The sequence below is a fragment of the Gallinula chloropus genome (assembly GCF_964237585.1).
Source record: "Gallinula chloropus genome assembly, chromosome: 3".
NCBI classification, from domain to species: Eukaryota; Metazoa; Chordata; class Aves; order Gruiformes; family Rallidae; genus Gallinula; species Gallinula chloropus.
In genome coordinates this window covers 74,007,408-74,024,139 of record NC_140087.1, presented here as the reverse complement: position 1 = coordinate 74,024,139, position 16,732 = coordinate 74,007,408, and positions in this window count along the sequence as shown.

The window sequence follows — 16,732 nt, the reverse complement described above, 5'->3', positions numbered from 1 at the left end:
TCACCTGGACATGGTCCTATGAAACAAGGTCTAGGTGACCCTACTTGAGCAAGGGGGTTGGATGGCTCCAGAGGTTCCTTCCTCAATCACTCTGAAACTCCCTGAGACCTCTCAGAAGCCAACAAGCCCACGCAAAGCTCTGCTCTACTTTATGAACTGAGACAAAAAAACCCATAGACATCTGATTTCCAGAAACACCTGCAGAGCAGCCTACATTCTCCAAACCTTGTTCAGTGTCTCCCCATGCCACGACATATGCAAGGACAAAACACAGGGCAATTCCCAGCAAGACCCTTTCCAAGTATCATGTTCCTGTCCTGCAGTGCTAGAGCTGAGTGTCCAGGAACTTTTGTCTTCTTTCAAAGAGACTCTGACTGTGAAAAGACTTCCACCATCCTCAGGTTAGAATTCTTCTATGCTGCGCTGCCTGCTTAGCCCAATCCCTCTGAGCACCAGGGCTGCCCACTCAGGATGCTCCTCTGTGGCTGACCCTGTGATGCAAAGGCACAGGCTGTTTCATGTGATGAGGTTAGGTGCACAGATAAATGCACGGAGAACCAGGACTCCCGGGTTCTCTCTTTGCTGCTAGAGGATTTGTCTTGGTGGCTAAAGCAGGAGTGAGGAAGGTTGGGTGTCTCTCAAACCCTCCCTAGTGTCAGGGAGCAGCAAAGGTGGCTGCTCCATGAGGAATGGGAAGCAAGAGCCTAGTAAGATAACTCATGAGTTATCTCTGGGCAGAGTCCATGTCCTCACAAACCAGGATGCAGTCCCACATACCCTAGTACAGCAGGAAGGGCGGGTCCAGTGAGACCTTCAGCCTAAAAGCCAAAATGATCAAAGGCAGGGGGAGTCCCCACTGAAGCAGTCCCCTACTCAGCCGCACCTCCTCCAACAGCTCTCTTCAAAGCTGAATGCCTGCACCATACCTAAGTTGACCCTGCAATAGATAGCCAGGCCCTCAGGAAGAGGGAGATGCACTCAGGCTCTGCCACTGCACCTCTGGGTGACACAGGGTAGGCCCTGACTCTTCTCTGCTCCTCCATTTTCCCATCTGGGTAGTGGAGTGGACACATCCCTGACCTCTGACGGGACAACAAGCACTTGTGAACACTTGTGGGCACAGAGAGCACTTGCTCTTTGCGGCAAGGACTCTGATGGTGTCTGCCAGCTGGAATCAGCACCCTCCCTCAGGTTTGGAGCAGAGGGTCAGAAGTTCCCAGCAACCCCTATCTCTTGTCCTCCCCCGGCCCTTGGAGTGCCTGCTCCAGGAGACTCCAGCCCAGGGGATGTGCACCACCCACTTTGCCAAAGTGCCAACCCCTCTTTCTGCTCCCATTGTTTCAGACAGTCCTGTCCTGAGTGTTCCCTGTACAGTGTGAGCAGAGCCCCTACTCCTAAACAACTCCTTCCACACAGCATGTTACCCATGCTGGGACGTGCTGTAGCCCACTACCACAAGTCAGGGACCCGCAGAGCCACAGTTGACCCCAAGTCCCACAAGGAAGTAAGAAATGAGGTACCTCAGCTTCTCCATCCATCCATCCATCCATCCATCCATCCATCCATCCATCCATCCATCCACCCATCCATCCATCAGCAATGTTTCAGGATTTCTTAACATCTAAATATTTATTTTACTTATGCAAAGAAGTGAGAGGAAGAAACTTAAATGTTTTTGGAAAGAAACCAGTTTTAATCAGAGCTAGCAGGCACTACTGGAATCATCCAAATGAGTTGCAAGCAATTAGACAATTAAAGTGAAGGTCACTAGAAGTACACACCAAGCAGCAATTCTGACAGAGCATTTAAGTGCAGAAGAGCTGGATACTGCAATTAAAACAGTTTGCACAAATACAGCTTTTGTTGGATTAGGGACTGACTTCTCAAAACCCTACAGGAACAAATCAACAAGGCAACAGGATTCACACAGGTCATACCCAGAAGACAGACTCCTTCCCTGCTGTGAATAACAGCAGGTCTAGGATTTAGTGGATTTGAGTGCCATCAGCTTCACCCCCTCTACACCACACCCACACCCCCAGTTCCTGCATAGCTGGAACATCATTTCCCACCTGAGAAACCTACCAGGGCAAAAGGCCTTTGTCCTTTCACGGTTAACCAGTCCAAACAGAAAAGCAAGTTGGCCTTTCAATAAAGGGAAGATTGGGGTGTGGGATGTGGATGTTACAGAGATGTTTTATCTCCGGTTCTACATCAGATACCATTCCCTGTTTGAACAGAGTTGCTTTCCCCTTTTGGCATCAGGAATGAGTAAGCCCTCAGGATAACATGTAAAAAGACAAGCAGAATGAAAACTCTGCACAACAACAGTCTTCTGGAACTGCCCTAAGGTGGGATTCCTCTTCAACAAATACAACTGATACCCTCATGAAGATTTCCCCAGACAGTGCCTGGATCCAGTCACCCAGCAAGATGTGGGGCTGGATTCTGCCCTTTCCCATCCAAAACAGCTTTCACTTGTCAGATCAGACAAGCTCCCAAAGCCTCTCTGCAGAGCACTGAAGTTTCCACAATCTAAACTATACCACCCCCCTTCTCAACTTGAAATCTCTCTGCACATCCTCACTAGCCTTGAGGGAGCCAGGAGCACCTTCCCAGATGGCAGATTCTTACTGCAAGGGAAAAAAAAAAAGAAAAAAGGAAAAAAACAGAACCTTAATTGCTGGCTGACTCCTTTGTATTCCCTGGTAAGAGGATGTAGAGCAGTCAGTGACACAGGGTTCAAACTGGGTATGTAGGTGAGGCCATGCCCGCTAGCTGTGCCTATAGCACAGTCTGGGCAGCTGGTGCCCTGGCGCAGGGAAGGGGAGGCAATCTGCCCCTCTCCCCAGGAACTGCAAGATGCCTTTTGAATGGAGGCTGTGCAAGAACACAGAAGTCTCAGCTAGCCCCTCTGGAGAGAGCCTGTCTGCCAGCAGTCAGGACGTCCAGCCCCAGTTAACTTTGTACATTGGGAAGTTCTGTTAAATCTCTGAGGCTGAAGAGTTCAGGCAAAGCTCTGGTGTAACCTGCTCAAGAAGAGTCCTGTTGCTGCAGGGTGTCCTTGCTTGTTCATACATGCTAGGTGACCCACTGTTCTTAGCACATCTGAATGTAACACAGAGCCCAAACTCCTGGAGAAGTGCAAGAACCCATTTGTATCCCCCACGTACCAAGCAGCACAGCAAAGGGAAGCTAATGTTGGTAAGCATCCCCTGCATGGGGGTTCACCTTAGGGAGCCCTGGCCATTGCTGATGAGAAAGCAGGCTCCAGAGACATGCCTTTATCCAGAGCTTCATGCAAACCATTACAAAGCAGACAGCAAAATGTGGGCAAGCAGGAAACAGTGACTCCCTTGCAGCAGTCCCAGCTTGAAACATTCAACAGGTCCCTTGGGCAGACAGCTGGTCCCAGGACTATGCAGCTCTGCCTCCCTCTGCCTCTTTCTGGAAGGTGTATGGAAAGGAAGCATTTGTTCTTTAACTCCTTTCAGCCTTTTGGAAACAAACAAAAAAAAATAAGCAAAACACCACACACACCTCTGCAGACAGCGTAGTTATGGAGCCTGACACATTAATAAGGCAGAAAAACTTTTTCTGCTCTAAAATGTGCTCTCCAGGAGCACATTTGTCTCCCACCCACGTAACTTAACCAGTGTACCAGAAGCAAACCAGCTCCTGAAAGTCATCCCCTCCCTGCAGAGTTTAGCACCCCAGCCACCTCTCCAGAACTGCAATCCCCTGCCGTCCTGGTCTCTAGACTGCCTGAAATTCCACTTTCCTCAGGCTTCTTAGATTACTTTCTTTAAAATTAATCTGAAGAGCACTACAGTGAATTACTGCTTGAAATGAGATTTTTTTGGGAAGTTAAATGTCAGCCTTTCCCAGTGCCCACTTCAGCACAGACTTCAAAAAGAGTTATCACCTCCCCATACCGATGTAAAAAAATAATAACCCTCGTTAGGTTAACCCCTGCCATGTTGCCAGAGAGCCTGTTTGAGGGATGATCCCTCAAACCCAGAATGGCAAATAACCCAGGTCTCGCAGAGCTCTATGTCCAGGGTACATTTTGGTCCTCATATATGGACACAGGTTGTCACCCTGGCTGCCATACGAGTGCAAACCAACCACGTAGCCCAGAATAGGAGCTCCGGTGCCCTCCCATGCCCCTTTGATCTGGGTGACCAAGGCACAAGCAGCCAAAGGCCCAACCTTGCACACTTACAGGTTACTAAAACGACCCACTGACCTGTTTGTTTATTTTGCAGCCTGATCACAGAAAGTTTGGATATCCCCCACACAGAGGATAAGAAGAATCATGCTATGGGGTCATTCTGCTTTGTATTTGCCAAAGGATCCCAGGGCCAGACACGCATGAATTTATCCTTTGTAGACTTAACTCTAGCCCTACAAACCAGCTGGGCTTCACCTGTGACACAGCAAGTTCAACAGCTTGCTGGAGAGATCAGCCCTTGGAGAGAAAGGAACCTGCACTTCTACCTTCTGGTGGGTCCCACTGAATCGGTGTCAGAAACTCCAGCTGAGCCTGCCAGCCTGCTCCGCTCGGGGTCAGAAACCATCCTGCACTGTACCATAACCCTACCCCCATGCTTAGCAAGGAAAATGGGGGTCTTATTAAACCTCATTACCAAATGCACCTGGGAAGAAATAACCACTTGTATCAGTACAGGCTGGGGGATGACCTGCTGGAGAGGAGCTCTGTGGAGAAGGACCTGGGGGTCCTGGTAGATGACAGGTTGGCCATGAGCCAGCAGTGTGCCTCAGTGGCTAAGAGAGCCAATGGGATCCTGGGGTGCATCAGGAGGAGTGTGGCCAGCAGGTCGAAGGAGGTGATCCTCCCCCTCTACTCTGCCCTGGTCAGGCCCCACCTGGAGTATTGTGTCCAGTTCTGGGCTCCCTGGTATAAAAATGACAGGGATCTCCTGGAGAGAGTCCAGAGGAGGCTAGAAAGATGATTAAGGGCCTGAAGCATCTCCCCTATGAAGAAAGGCTGAGTGAGCTAGGACTGTTCAGTCTAGAGAAGACTAAAGGGGGACCTTATTAATGTTTATAAATATCTTAAATATGGGATGCAGGGGGAAATGGCCAGCCCCTTTTCAGTGGTCTGTGGGGACAGGACAAGGGGCAATGGCTGCAAGTTGGAGCATAGGAAGTTCCACACCAACATGTGGAAGAACTTTTTCACAGTGAGGGTGACAGAGCCCTGGGACAGGCTGCCCAGGGGGGTGTGGAGTCTCCTTCTCTGGAGATATTCCAGACCCATCTGGACGCCTATCTGTGCAATATGAGCTGGGGAGCTGCTTTGGCCGGGGGGTTGGACCCCATGATCTCTCAAGGTCCCTTCCAACCCCTATGATTCTGTGATTCTGTGATTCTCTTCTCATCTGTCTCTGAAGAGTGCTGCTTTACTCACTCACTGGGAAGAGCGCAGCCCAATTGCATCACATAATGGGATTATGTGGAAAGACTGACACGTTGTAGGAGATGGACTTTTAGTAGATGCCCAGAGACACAATTTGTCCTGTTATAATCAGAAGCTGCACTATCACATCTCTCACCCCCACTGCTGAAATGCTGCTGTGCACGGCGCAAAATCCAATTAGCCATGGCAGAAAGTTAACTGCAACAGGCCTCAGAAGGAGGATAGAAGACTTGAGAACTCATTTGATAGCAGAAAGGTGCCTAACTAGTGCCCAGCACCGATGCAGAGAAGGGAGGTGGGACTGCATTTTCTAACCTTGTGTACTAGGATTGCATGATAATTCTGATGGTTCATTTAGCTGCTGGCCAAACCCACTCCATACATGAGCTGGTGGATCAATACTTCTGCTCGCCACTCTCAGTGGCTGCGGGGCATAAGATTACTTGAGGGGTGGAAAGCATCCCATTGCTATCCCCCACCTTTACTTCCCTAGACTGATGGAGCTACTGCTGAGGGAGCAGGAAAGCAGCACATCGAGGACACTGCTATCACTGTGGGATGGTAAAAAGAGCATATTTCCAAAGCTCCACCCATTTCTGAGGCCTGTGCTGTCCACCTGAGCTGGATCTGTCCAAATAACTAGAGTTATCACCTCCCCAAATTAATTCATCTTCTCCAAGACACACCCCCAGCTACTGCTGCTGAGAGGAAGAACTCACGGGTGCTCAGAGGCTAGCCCTTGCTAACAGAGGTATTTCCAGAAGAAACAAACAAGGCTAGACCCTTCTGGCTTGCCCCAGGAGAGGCATGGATGAAAGTCTCTAAAGAAGGCCCTAAGCCCTACAACACAAAAAAAAAACCCAAAACCCAGTCTGACTTTACACCTGAATATTAAAGGAAAGGAGATAACACTGAGGCCCTAAAGCACAGATAACTAGAGCAATGACTCCTGGGAGAGAAAAGAGACCCTTGTTGGATGATTGCTGGAGGAGCAGAACTGGCAAAGCACTGAAAAAACAGCTCTTAAAGCAAGAGGTTTGTAAAGGAGAGCAGTTTAGCATCATCTCTGCAACCCACACTTGGCAGCAACAGGCTGGTGGAAAGTTGTTTTGGGATGTTGTGTCCATGGCTTTTCTGGAACCAGTCTACTTCATGCCCACATCTCCTCTGTAAGGGCTGCAGTTCTGCCCTTTTACACTTGTGTACCCCACACCCAGCCTAAAGGCACAGGCAGGCTCTAGCAGATGGGCTACTTGGCTTTGCTTGTGGTATCGTGTACCTCACAGCCTCTACTCTTTCCAGCATCTCTTCCAACACCACATCTTCCCCTTGTGCTCCAGACCCAGAACGGTGTCTCAGCTGACAAATTCAGCCCTGGCACTCAGTACCCCAGTACCCCTATGCTGCCCTGCACCACTCTTCAAAGGCCTTTTTTTATGTACAAGTGAAGGATTAAAAAAAGGGGGCTCTCTAAACAATGCAACCAGAATCTTTTCATCCAAGCTTTCTCGGTGTAACACCAAGAACTGGGTTAGGCTTTCAGACTTCTCACTGAGGCTTTTTTTTTCAGCAGATGCTGTACCATGAACATCAGTATAAAAAGCTGTCTTCAAACTCCGTGTGACAAAAAAACCCTGCAGCTTTCCTCCTTCCCTACTTCATGTTGCACTTCAGGCACCTTCCAAATTTCTTTTTGTTGTGCAGTCTTCCTTGCAGGCTTATAACTGGAAGAGAGGGCAGTGTAAGGGGGTTCCTGGGTAATTATAGCTTTGATAACACACCAATGGTTGAGCTGCAGAAGAACCTCAGGTAAAACTCGATTGTTCAGTGGCCCGTGCACATGATAAGAGTGCTTCATAAAAATAAATTAGACAAGACTCAGTGGGAAAAACTATAAATTTGTTCCTCTCACAAAAATATATACTTTGGATTCCCATAGAAAAGTTCTCTTCACAGTTCAGAAATCACCCAGGCTAGCCTCAGGCACTGAGGGCATAAATCAAATTCTTCTCTACTTACAAGGATTACACTCTTGAAACAGTTGGATCTAGTGGCTAATCCTTAAAGCAATCTTACACATTTCTCTTAGGACGCATCGTCACAAGTACTGAAAAAAATGCCTTTGGAATGAAACAGAGCGCAACTAAAATTAGCAAAAACTGGACAAAAGGAGGCTGAGGAGACACCTTATTGCAATCTACCACTACCTGAAAGGAGGCTATACAGTGGCAGGTGTTGATCTCCTCTCCCAAGTAACAAGTGATAGGACAAGAGGAAATGGCCTCAGGTTGTGCTGGAGAGGTTTAGATTAGATTTAAGAAGCATTTCTTCGCCAAAAAAGTTGTCAATCATTGGAACAGGCTGCCCAGGGGAGTGGTTGAGTCACACTCCTTGGAGGTATTTAAAAAACACGTAGATGTGGTACTTAGGGACATGGTTTGGTGGTGGACTTGCCAGTGCTGGGTTAACAGTTGGACTTGATGATCTTAAAGATCTTTTCCAACCAAAACAGTTCTATAATTCTAAGGCAGCTCAGCACAATGGGCTTGGGATCTGACCCCAGTGAGCCCACCACCTGCAGCCCACGTACTATGCAGAGGGGTTTCACAGCCTTGCTCATGCATTCCCACACTTCCAAAACTGCCCCTTGCGCTGCCCTACACGGTCTCCTGGTCTCTCCTTAGTCCTTTTTGCCTTGCACTCACACAGCTGTGTTAGGTGCCATGGAAATGGGCCCCTTCTTACCCCAAATGCAGCAAGGCAGCCACCTCCTGGGCTCCATGGAAGACTGTGGTTTTAAACACACACCTATCCTGAGCTCCAGCTTTGAGAGACTCCTGCAGAGGTCTCTTATCTTTGACTTCTACAGAACACTGGGCACGGATTGTCCCTGCAGGAACTATGGAGGAGTAGATGCCAAAAGAGAAGACCCGGGCTTTGGCGTACATTTGCAGCTTTGCTTGCACTCTTACATGTCACAAGGTAGAAATAATGAAGCTGGTCTCCAACCCTGGAGGAGACCAGAGGAGGGGAAGAGTGTGATCATATGCTCACAGAAGCACTGGTGTGAAGGACCTCTGCAGGTCTCTAGTCCATCGTCTCTCTCAGATCAGTTGCATCTTTGTTTAGCAGAGTCTTGGAAGATCTCCAAGGAAGGAGAACCCACCTCCCTGCCCATCATGCAACTGCCCTTCCAGTAGCCAGTGAGGGAAATAAGACAGCAGTCAGAAACTGATGTATCTTAATAATCCTTATTACCATGAATAAACTATTCTTCACCTGTCACAGGTGAACATGTAACAGAGGTTCAGGAAAAAAATTAGTCTTTAGTGAGCAACAGTTTAAAGTCGCTAAACGTTGTGACAGGCAATCTGCATACACACAAAGTAGTTTGTACAGATTCCAGCATCAGCTGTTGGAAAACAGCAAAGTTTTGTTTTCTACCCAGGAGGAAGAAAAGATAAACCCAAGCAGTCTGCTGAGCACCTCCATTACAGCATGAAAACAGCACAGCAAGAGAGATTGTTTATTTAAAACAGCTTAACTGCAACAGAACACCCAAATCTTTTTAGCTGGTAATGGGAACGGTTTGGGCATGAATATCCATTTTAAACATGTTTATGTCACACTTCACAGAAAGGTCAAAATTAATGTTATACCAAAAGATTTTTTTGAAGTACAATTATCTTGACTCTTAGAGCAAAGAACACCCCTATTAGGTTTGCCACCTGGGGTTTAAATTTCACCTTTTTTTTCTCTTTTTTTTTTGTTAAACTAGGTACCTCACAGATCATATTGGGAGCTGCACTGAAGAGATCTTATAGCCACTAGCTATAATGCCTACTAGCTGCTTTTCCCCCACTAACCCACCAGCCCCAATCCCATGGGGGTTCAGAAGTGATGTCTCCAGAGACCACGTGGAAGTTGTTGGCTTGGTTTTTAATATCTCGTTAGTCTGCTGGTCTTATTGCCATATTTCTTTTGGTTTAACTCAACAACTCAAGTCTGTCCACTTGCAGGCCTTTCCCCAGAGACAGTGGGAAGGGAGCACATTGGAAAAACAGACTAACCAACCTCACAAATGCCAACAGTCACACCGAAAAAAATTCATCATTTTCCTGCACCCTGGGGCTTGCCATTTCCCTCCTCATTTTCACGAGCTTCTCAGGCCTATTTGTTGACTTTCTTACAGCGATCCAATGCTCTCTGTGAGCAGATGGCATCAAGCTCAGAAATCTTACACATGCCATGTTACATTAAGCCCTGGCTGACTCGAAGCTGTGTCCCAGCGTGATATTATTGACTTTCCTGGAGTAAGCAGTAAACCCATCTTTGGAGTTTTTCAGGTGGTTGTATTAGCAAAAGCAAGCAAATGCATAAGCCAGATTTTCTTGGCAGCTGATGTGTTTACAAAGAGTGTATCTCAACATCTTATTTCTTCAAAGCGTGGTTCAGAGAGAAAACAGTTTATCTGCTAATTCCAAGCCTACTTTCCCATTTAATCCTCTGCACAAAGAGTAGAGTTGGCTTTCTCCTCTCGTCACTGCCAGAAGGATTCTTCCTCCCTTGTCCTCCACTCCTGTGCCCAGCCAAGTTCTCTCCTTCACCTCTCCACACCCCAGCAGACATACAGATCATCATGACATGCTCAGTCCTCAGCTCCCACACTTTAATCCAGGCTAGTTGCTGGGTGGTAGCCTTCACTCAGCCAGCCACCACTGTGCAGGAAAGAATTTAATTGCTCCTTCAGTTCTCATCATCTGCAAAAGATACCCACAGGATGCATCAGTATCAGCAAGGTCTAAAAGCTGTTCTAGTTGGGACCCACCACAACAGAGACAACTCTAAAACGGGCTCAAGAAGCAGTTATTTCAGCACATTCTGGTCAGGAATGAGGAGGTATATAGCAGGGAAGCCCCCCCCTCCTTTCTCACAGCTCTGGATGGGACTGCTTCTCCCCCCACCAAACGCCAGCTCAGATTTTGCACTTGCCTGCATTTTTGCACAGGAGCCATCAAATACAATCTTCTTAAGGGCCAGGCATGCTGGAAGAAAACTATTCCAGTCCTCTGCCCTACAGCAGAGTGCCTTACCAGTAGAAGCAGCTATAATCATGTTGTGTTTGACCTAATGAGCCCTGGCCAAGGTTTTGTATGCCAGATAAGCATCTAGGCCTGTGCTTTTATCAGCTGCACTGAAATGGAGGTGATGAAAAGGTGGTGAAGCTCCATATAGAGGGATCCATATAGAGGGATCTATGCAGCCAAGATGAGGTTGGAGGAAAGCAACTCTGTGATTTTCAGGTGTGCCTTTTAAGTCTGCCTCCTGCCCCAGGACTTCTGTTCTCCTAAACTTGGTAATAAGAAAGGCTTTTCACCTCCATCATTTGCAGTTTGCAGCACATCACACAGCACCAAAAATCACTCTGTGCTGCTGTAACAGAAGGTGCAAACAGATGCACCAGTTTGCACAGAAGAGCACACAGAAGGGAGCCAGAAATTCTGCTGAGGACAGTGTACGTGGCTCAGTACTGGTGATGATGCACCACAGGGAACAGTCCAACCCCAACAGCAGCAACTACTCCTGGAACAGCAGCACAGGCTGAGCTCCCAAGGAAGACTGGAGCACTGCAGGCCTGGGACTGCAGGATGTGCCTGGGACCCTTCAGTGAGACTGTGGCAGGGAAAATCATCTTCAAGGTGAGCACCTGTGGAGGAGTTGCAGGAGGAGGTGGGAAGTCTGCACATCATCAGAGATTCTGCACATCATCAGAGAGAGATTCTGAAAAAGAGGACAGGATCTTCAAGACCCTACAAGATCCTGAAAACCCAACTGCACAGGCAAAGGAGCACTCAGGGTCTTTGCTCATTGGGTTGGGAAAAGGAGTCTCCATGATGGAAAAGGCTTCTGGCACCAGGAGACAGGCTGTTGCTCCACCTGCGGATCAGCAACTGTGGAATAGATGTGGTGCCATGGTATCAGATGAGGGTCTGGGAGCTGCTGGAGGCAACTGAGCCTAAATGACATGGCAGCACCTGGAGAAAGTAGTGAGTAACAGCAACAAGAGACTCCCTGCTGTGCAGGATAGCAGCCTCCATCTGCCAGCCTGATGCTGCCTAGGGAGATTTGGTAGGATCCAGGACACTGAGAATAGTCTGAAGGCCAGAAAAACCCCAGATGTCTATTTTCCCCCACTGGTCATTCATGTGGACACCAACAAAATTGTCTTTGGAGACCTGGAAAGTATCAAGCAATACTACCTGCGTCTGGGGATGATGGCCAGGGACATGGGTGCTGAAGTGGCATTCTTCTCAGTCTTGCCTCTAAAAGGGAATGGGAAGGGGGGGAAAAGCTTGAGGAAGAGTGGATTGAGCCTACAAATCTAGCTTGTTGCAAAGCTGGAGATGACAAGAGGGCTTTTTACAATCAAGGACCCCCCCTGAGAATCAAGGGCTGCTAGAGACAGGTTGAACCCACCCAACTGTAACAAAAGCATCTGTGCCAAACAGGTTGGTAACCTGGTGAGGAGAGCTTTAACCTAGGAAGGATCAGGGATAGGGGGGTAGGGGAATGACAACCCCCAGCTAGGTAAATAACTGGTGTAGTAGTCTGACAGCAAAGTCTGCAGGGTGCTACAGTGAAGAAAGATCTCATAAATCTGCAGGGATGAAGAGGGCTCAGCCCCAGAGCATGCACACAGGACAGCATCATGGAGAAAAGTCTTGCACAGGCTTCCTTGAAAACAGCATGACTGGGTATGTCTCTGAAGTATTTCAACACTAACCCATGTAGCATGGAAAGCAAGCCGGAGAAATTAGGAGCCTGTGTGCGATTACAGTGCTATGATCTTATGGATCATGGAGATGTGGTGCCTCCAGGCTCATGTGCCTGGAGGGCTGTGATAGATGGATACAGCCCTTTAGGCAGAACTGGCCAGAACAGCAAGGATAGGAAGCTGCCTTTTGTGTGGGAGGAAGGGGGAATGTGTGAAGCTTTGCTTTGGGGCGGATGATGAGTCATCTGAGAGTTAATGGGTTAAGCCCTCTGCAACCTTCGCTGGTTGATGCTGTTTTGGGACTTTAGCTAGACTTCAGCTGGACAGTCTTCAGAGGCTAGACTTTGGCAAGACAGTCTCCAGAGATGCCTTCTGTGACTCTCTGAGCACCAGCACAAATTCTAGGAGAAAGGCCATACGCAGAAACCAAGGCTCAGCTTCCCTCTAAACACAGCCCGTGTGAACCTCAACCTCCTTTTCTCCCTTTGTTCACAGGCTTTTTCTTCACTTTTCCTCCTTTCCACTCAGAAAGGGAGAAAATTAAAGAACATGCTGTATCTGCTGAAAGAGAGGACTCTGTGGGACTCCTTAACCATCCAAACCGGGCCGTATCATGTGGAGTTCTGCAAAGGACGAAGGCCAGCGAGCGTTCAGTTAATTTATCAGTGTCTCAGAGGGTGCTCCTGCACAACGCAAAGGGGAGGCCAAACATCATCATTCCTAATGACCATGCCACGTGCAAACCACACTGCCTGTTAGTTGCACAAATCTCACACACCCCCCCCTAAAATTTTACAGGGAGTTATCAGAAGTTTGGTTTTGGGTTGGGTTTTTTTTTGGTGGGATTTTCTGAGAGATGTCTGTGAATGTATCCTTTACCCACCAGGTGTTACTGTCTGGCTAATGGACCCTACGAGTTATTTAAAGATTGTTCTTTGTTACTGTAGCCCTGGCTTTTACGTGTACAGTGTGTACCCATTTCCCATTGTGCACAAAGTATGTTACAGTGAAGCTCACTCTCCTAGTCAGTAAGGAAGCAGAGGAGTCAGCTAGCAAATCCTATTCTCCAGAGGCATTTGAGTAAATTTCTAATGGCTTTTGGACAAAATAAAGAACAAAATCACCAACCCCCCAGACAGAGAGCAGCTCAGCACAGGTAGATATTTTAAGAAAAGCTTTTAAGATTTGGGGTTCAGTGAAAAACAATGATGTAATATTTATGTTTAGGCTGTTTGACTTGTTAGACCAACACACACAAAACCATAGTCATTTCACCTCGTGGGCATCTGTCCCTGAAAAAATTAACCAAGATGGACAGATGACCTCTGAATTCATGAAAAAGGCAGGGAAAAAGAGTTACCCAGAGTTATTTGGCACACAAAGGTCTAAAGCAGTCACTACTGCTCATGAATTGGCTCACGAATGCCTGCTTGGTACATCTGTAGCTTCAGGCTCAACAAGTCCTACCCCAGCTGCCAGAAGCTGGGAAAGACCTTCAAAGAAAAACAACTGCTTGTGCACCTCATTTCTTCTGGCCACCAGAAGACGAGACTTGGTTCACAAGAGCTCCCTTTCCTCAATACCCTTTTTTAACAAGGACAGTCCCACAGTACCTGAATGAGGAGAGCAGAGCACATCCTGTGAGAGCAACCAGGGACACCAGCAATCGTGTCTGTAGTCATGACAAGAGGTTCAAGGTCAAGCAAGGAAGGGAAGTCAACACAGTGAAGTCAGGACCAGCAAGGGACTTAACCAGGCACAGGCCTACGTACAGCACAGCTCAAGGGAAGGCCAAGGCAAAGAGCCTGAGCTTAAAAATACAGACTAGACCACAGTTCTTTCCCCAACAGCATGACCCCAGCTTACAGCTGCACCATACCAGAGCTGCTCTTGAGAACAGGCAGTGACGCTCCCAAGAAGGGCTGCACTCTGCAGAACTCATTTTGGTTTGCTTAGGTCCTGAAAGCGCTGGGAGCAAGAGAAAGTCATGACACAGATGACATTATGCAGTGACCAGGTAGGACTCACTCTGCAGAGGTGAGAGCGAACCCAGATCTCCGGAATCCTGATTCTGTGCCTTGCCCAAGGCCTCTGCCACAGTACTTACTGTCTTAGCCAACTTGTACAGCTTACACAGGAAAAAAAAAAGAAAAAAAAAAAAGAAAAAAGAAAAAAAGGAGGTTCTTAAGAGAAGGAAGTCCAGGAAAAAAAATTCCTTTAATTTGTTTTGTCCCACCTCTTCCCACAGGGGTGAAATTATCCTGCTTTGAGTAGGGAGAATGATACTTATGATACTTCCAGAGTGCTTTGAGGTTCCTTTTATTATTAATGTATCAAAAAAGATGTGTGAGAACTTCAAAAAGAGAAGGCTGCGGGGCTGAAGGGACTAATTAGAGACAGATGGTCAAACATAGACTTTTAAAAGCATGAAGATCAGCTAAGAACATCACTCATTTGCCTGAAAATAGTTTGAAATACTAAAAGAGGGAAATCACATCTTTCACTGCCAGTTCCTTGAATCCAGCTGGAGTGTGCAGTTGTAAATCCCAATGCAGCCCAGTAAATATGAATTTGTTCATGAAGACCACAGACTTCACACTGACCTGCCAGTACAGGGTCTCAGCAAGAGACCTGTGAAAGATTCAGCTGCTCTTGCTGGTTTTCCCTGTATGTGTACAACACCCATCTAAGACTTCCTTTGCTTTTCTGTCAGTTAGCTTTTTGTCCAGATCTATTCAAAAATAACAAAAGCCATTGCCTTTCGCCTCCTCTGAGCCAAGTCACGGGGTGAAGGGAGCAGGGGATGGGTCACGTGAAAAAGCAGCCACCCATGAAGTAAGGCCCAGATGCCTCTCTCAGTGAGCAGCAGTAAGGTTGACTCCAGCATGCCTCACAATAGCCTTTACATCAAATGTGGGTGTCCTCCAGCTTGAAGTTAACTTAAGGGCACTGCTTCAAGCATCACATTGTTCATTTGCTGTCACATAAGCTCTCTCCCTGTCGGGGATCCCCCCAAAAAATCCCACTTAAATAAAGGCAGGCACAGTGTGAGGACATTCTGTGGCTTTCTGGGTCTTGGAAACCAGTGAGACACAACCCTGTACCCTGGCTTTTCATTTAGCTATAAGTTCTCCATGTGTTTGTTCTCTTGCACGTAACCTTTCTTATTCTGGGACCCAGTTAGTAGAAATACCCCAAAAGCATTTGGCACGAGCCCAGAAGCCTCACGTGAGATGTCCATGCGAAGTGTGTGAGATGTCTGTGTGAAGTACCCAGCCACTGGGGTCGCAGCACTTTCAATCCCTGAAGCTCTGTGCTTTCCTGGAGAGCCCAGCCCTGCAGCAGGTCACAGCTTTCCCTCACTCTCTCTGTGCCTCCTCCTAAGTAAAGCAGCACCCTGCTATTGCCCACCACCCTCATGGCCTGATTCGAGGGGTGTGGAGGCTGTGACAGCCCCCATAAGTGACCCCATTGCCTCCCGGTCCGAGTTACCCCTCAGGTCTCACCCACAAGCAGAAGGCTATTGCTGCATGGAGGCACCCATGCAGTCTGGGACAGGTGATCCCAACTTGCTCCTCCAGAGGAAGGTCTGGTCTGTCCTCTCCTCTCTGCTCTATGCAGACAGCACCCATACAGGACTGGGAGTGCAGAGCTGCCCAGAAGAGATCCCGAAATGAACGCTCCTCACTTGCACTCAGTCATGGAGGAGAGGGCTGCCAGTGTCCCAGCAAGGCAGCGTGGGAGGCCTGTGGCCACTTACATCCCCAGCACGATGCCCAGCTGTGGGCCAGCAGGCTCTCCACCAGCACAACACCCCCCTCAGCAGCAGCAACCCCACAGAGGAAAGACTTTCCCTGCTGCAAATGGCACTGATTTGTCGTGCCTGAATGACACAATCCATCTTGGGCTAATGGGGCTTGTTAAAGCAGCAGCCATCGCTCCAGTGAAGCAGCACAGCTTACATCCTGAAAGACACACGGTGAGAATGTGGTTTCCTAGCTGCCATGTTTAGGGGGATGAGCCCCAAGGGCCTAGATAGCAAGGCTGTTGCACATATCTTAAGCCACAGCCTTACCCCGCATCCCTGCCCACTCCCCAGGCTTTTTTCCATCCACCTTATATTTCCTTGGCATCTTCTGTACATGCCTTCATCCTTCTCCTGTGTTTAGTACCAGGGGCTTGTACTCCATCCCAGAATTTCAGAAGCAGCATCTGTTGAGTTCGTAAGTCAAATTCATCCTGGTGGAAATCTAGTTCTTTGTGGCACACAGGACACACTGGAAAATCCTGCGTATTAAATTAGCGGTGTCCCGTCCCAAACTGAACTTAGGGAAGTGATGTTGATCCTTTGGAGGCTGAAGACCCAGGTCTGAGAAAGACCACTTCCAGGGAAATATTACCACAGCACAGGCAGCGGATGAAGTCAGAGCAAGGGATACTTCGGCATACAGACAGACCTGCTCTTCCTTGGTAAGGACACTGTGCCTGCCTTTTTTAAGCTAATGATTTCACTG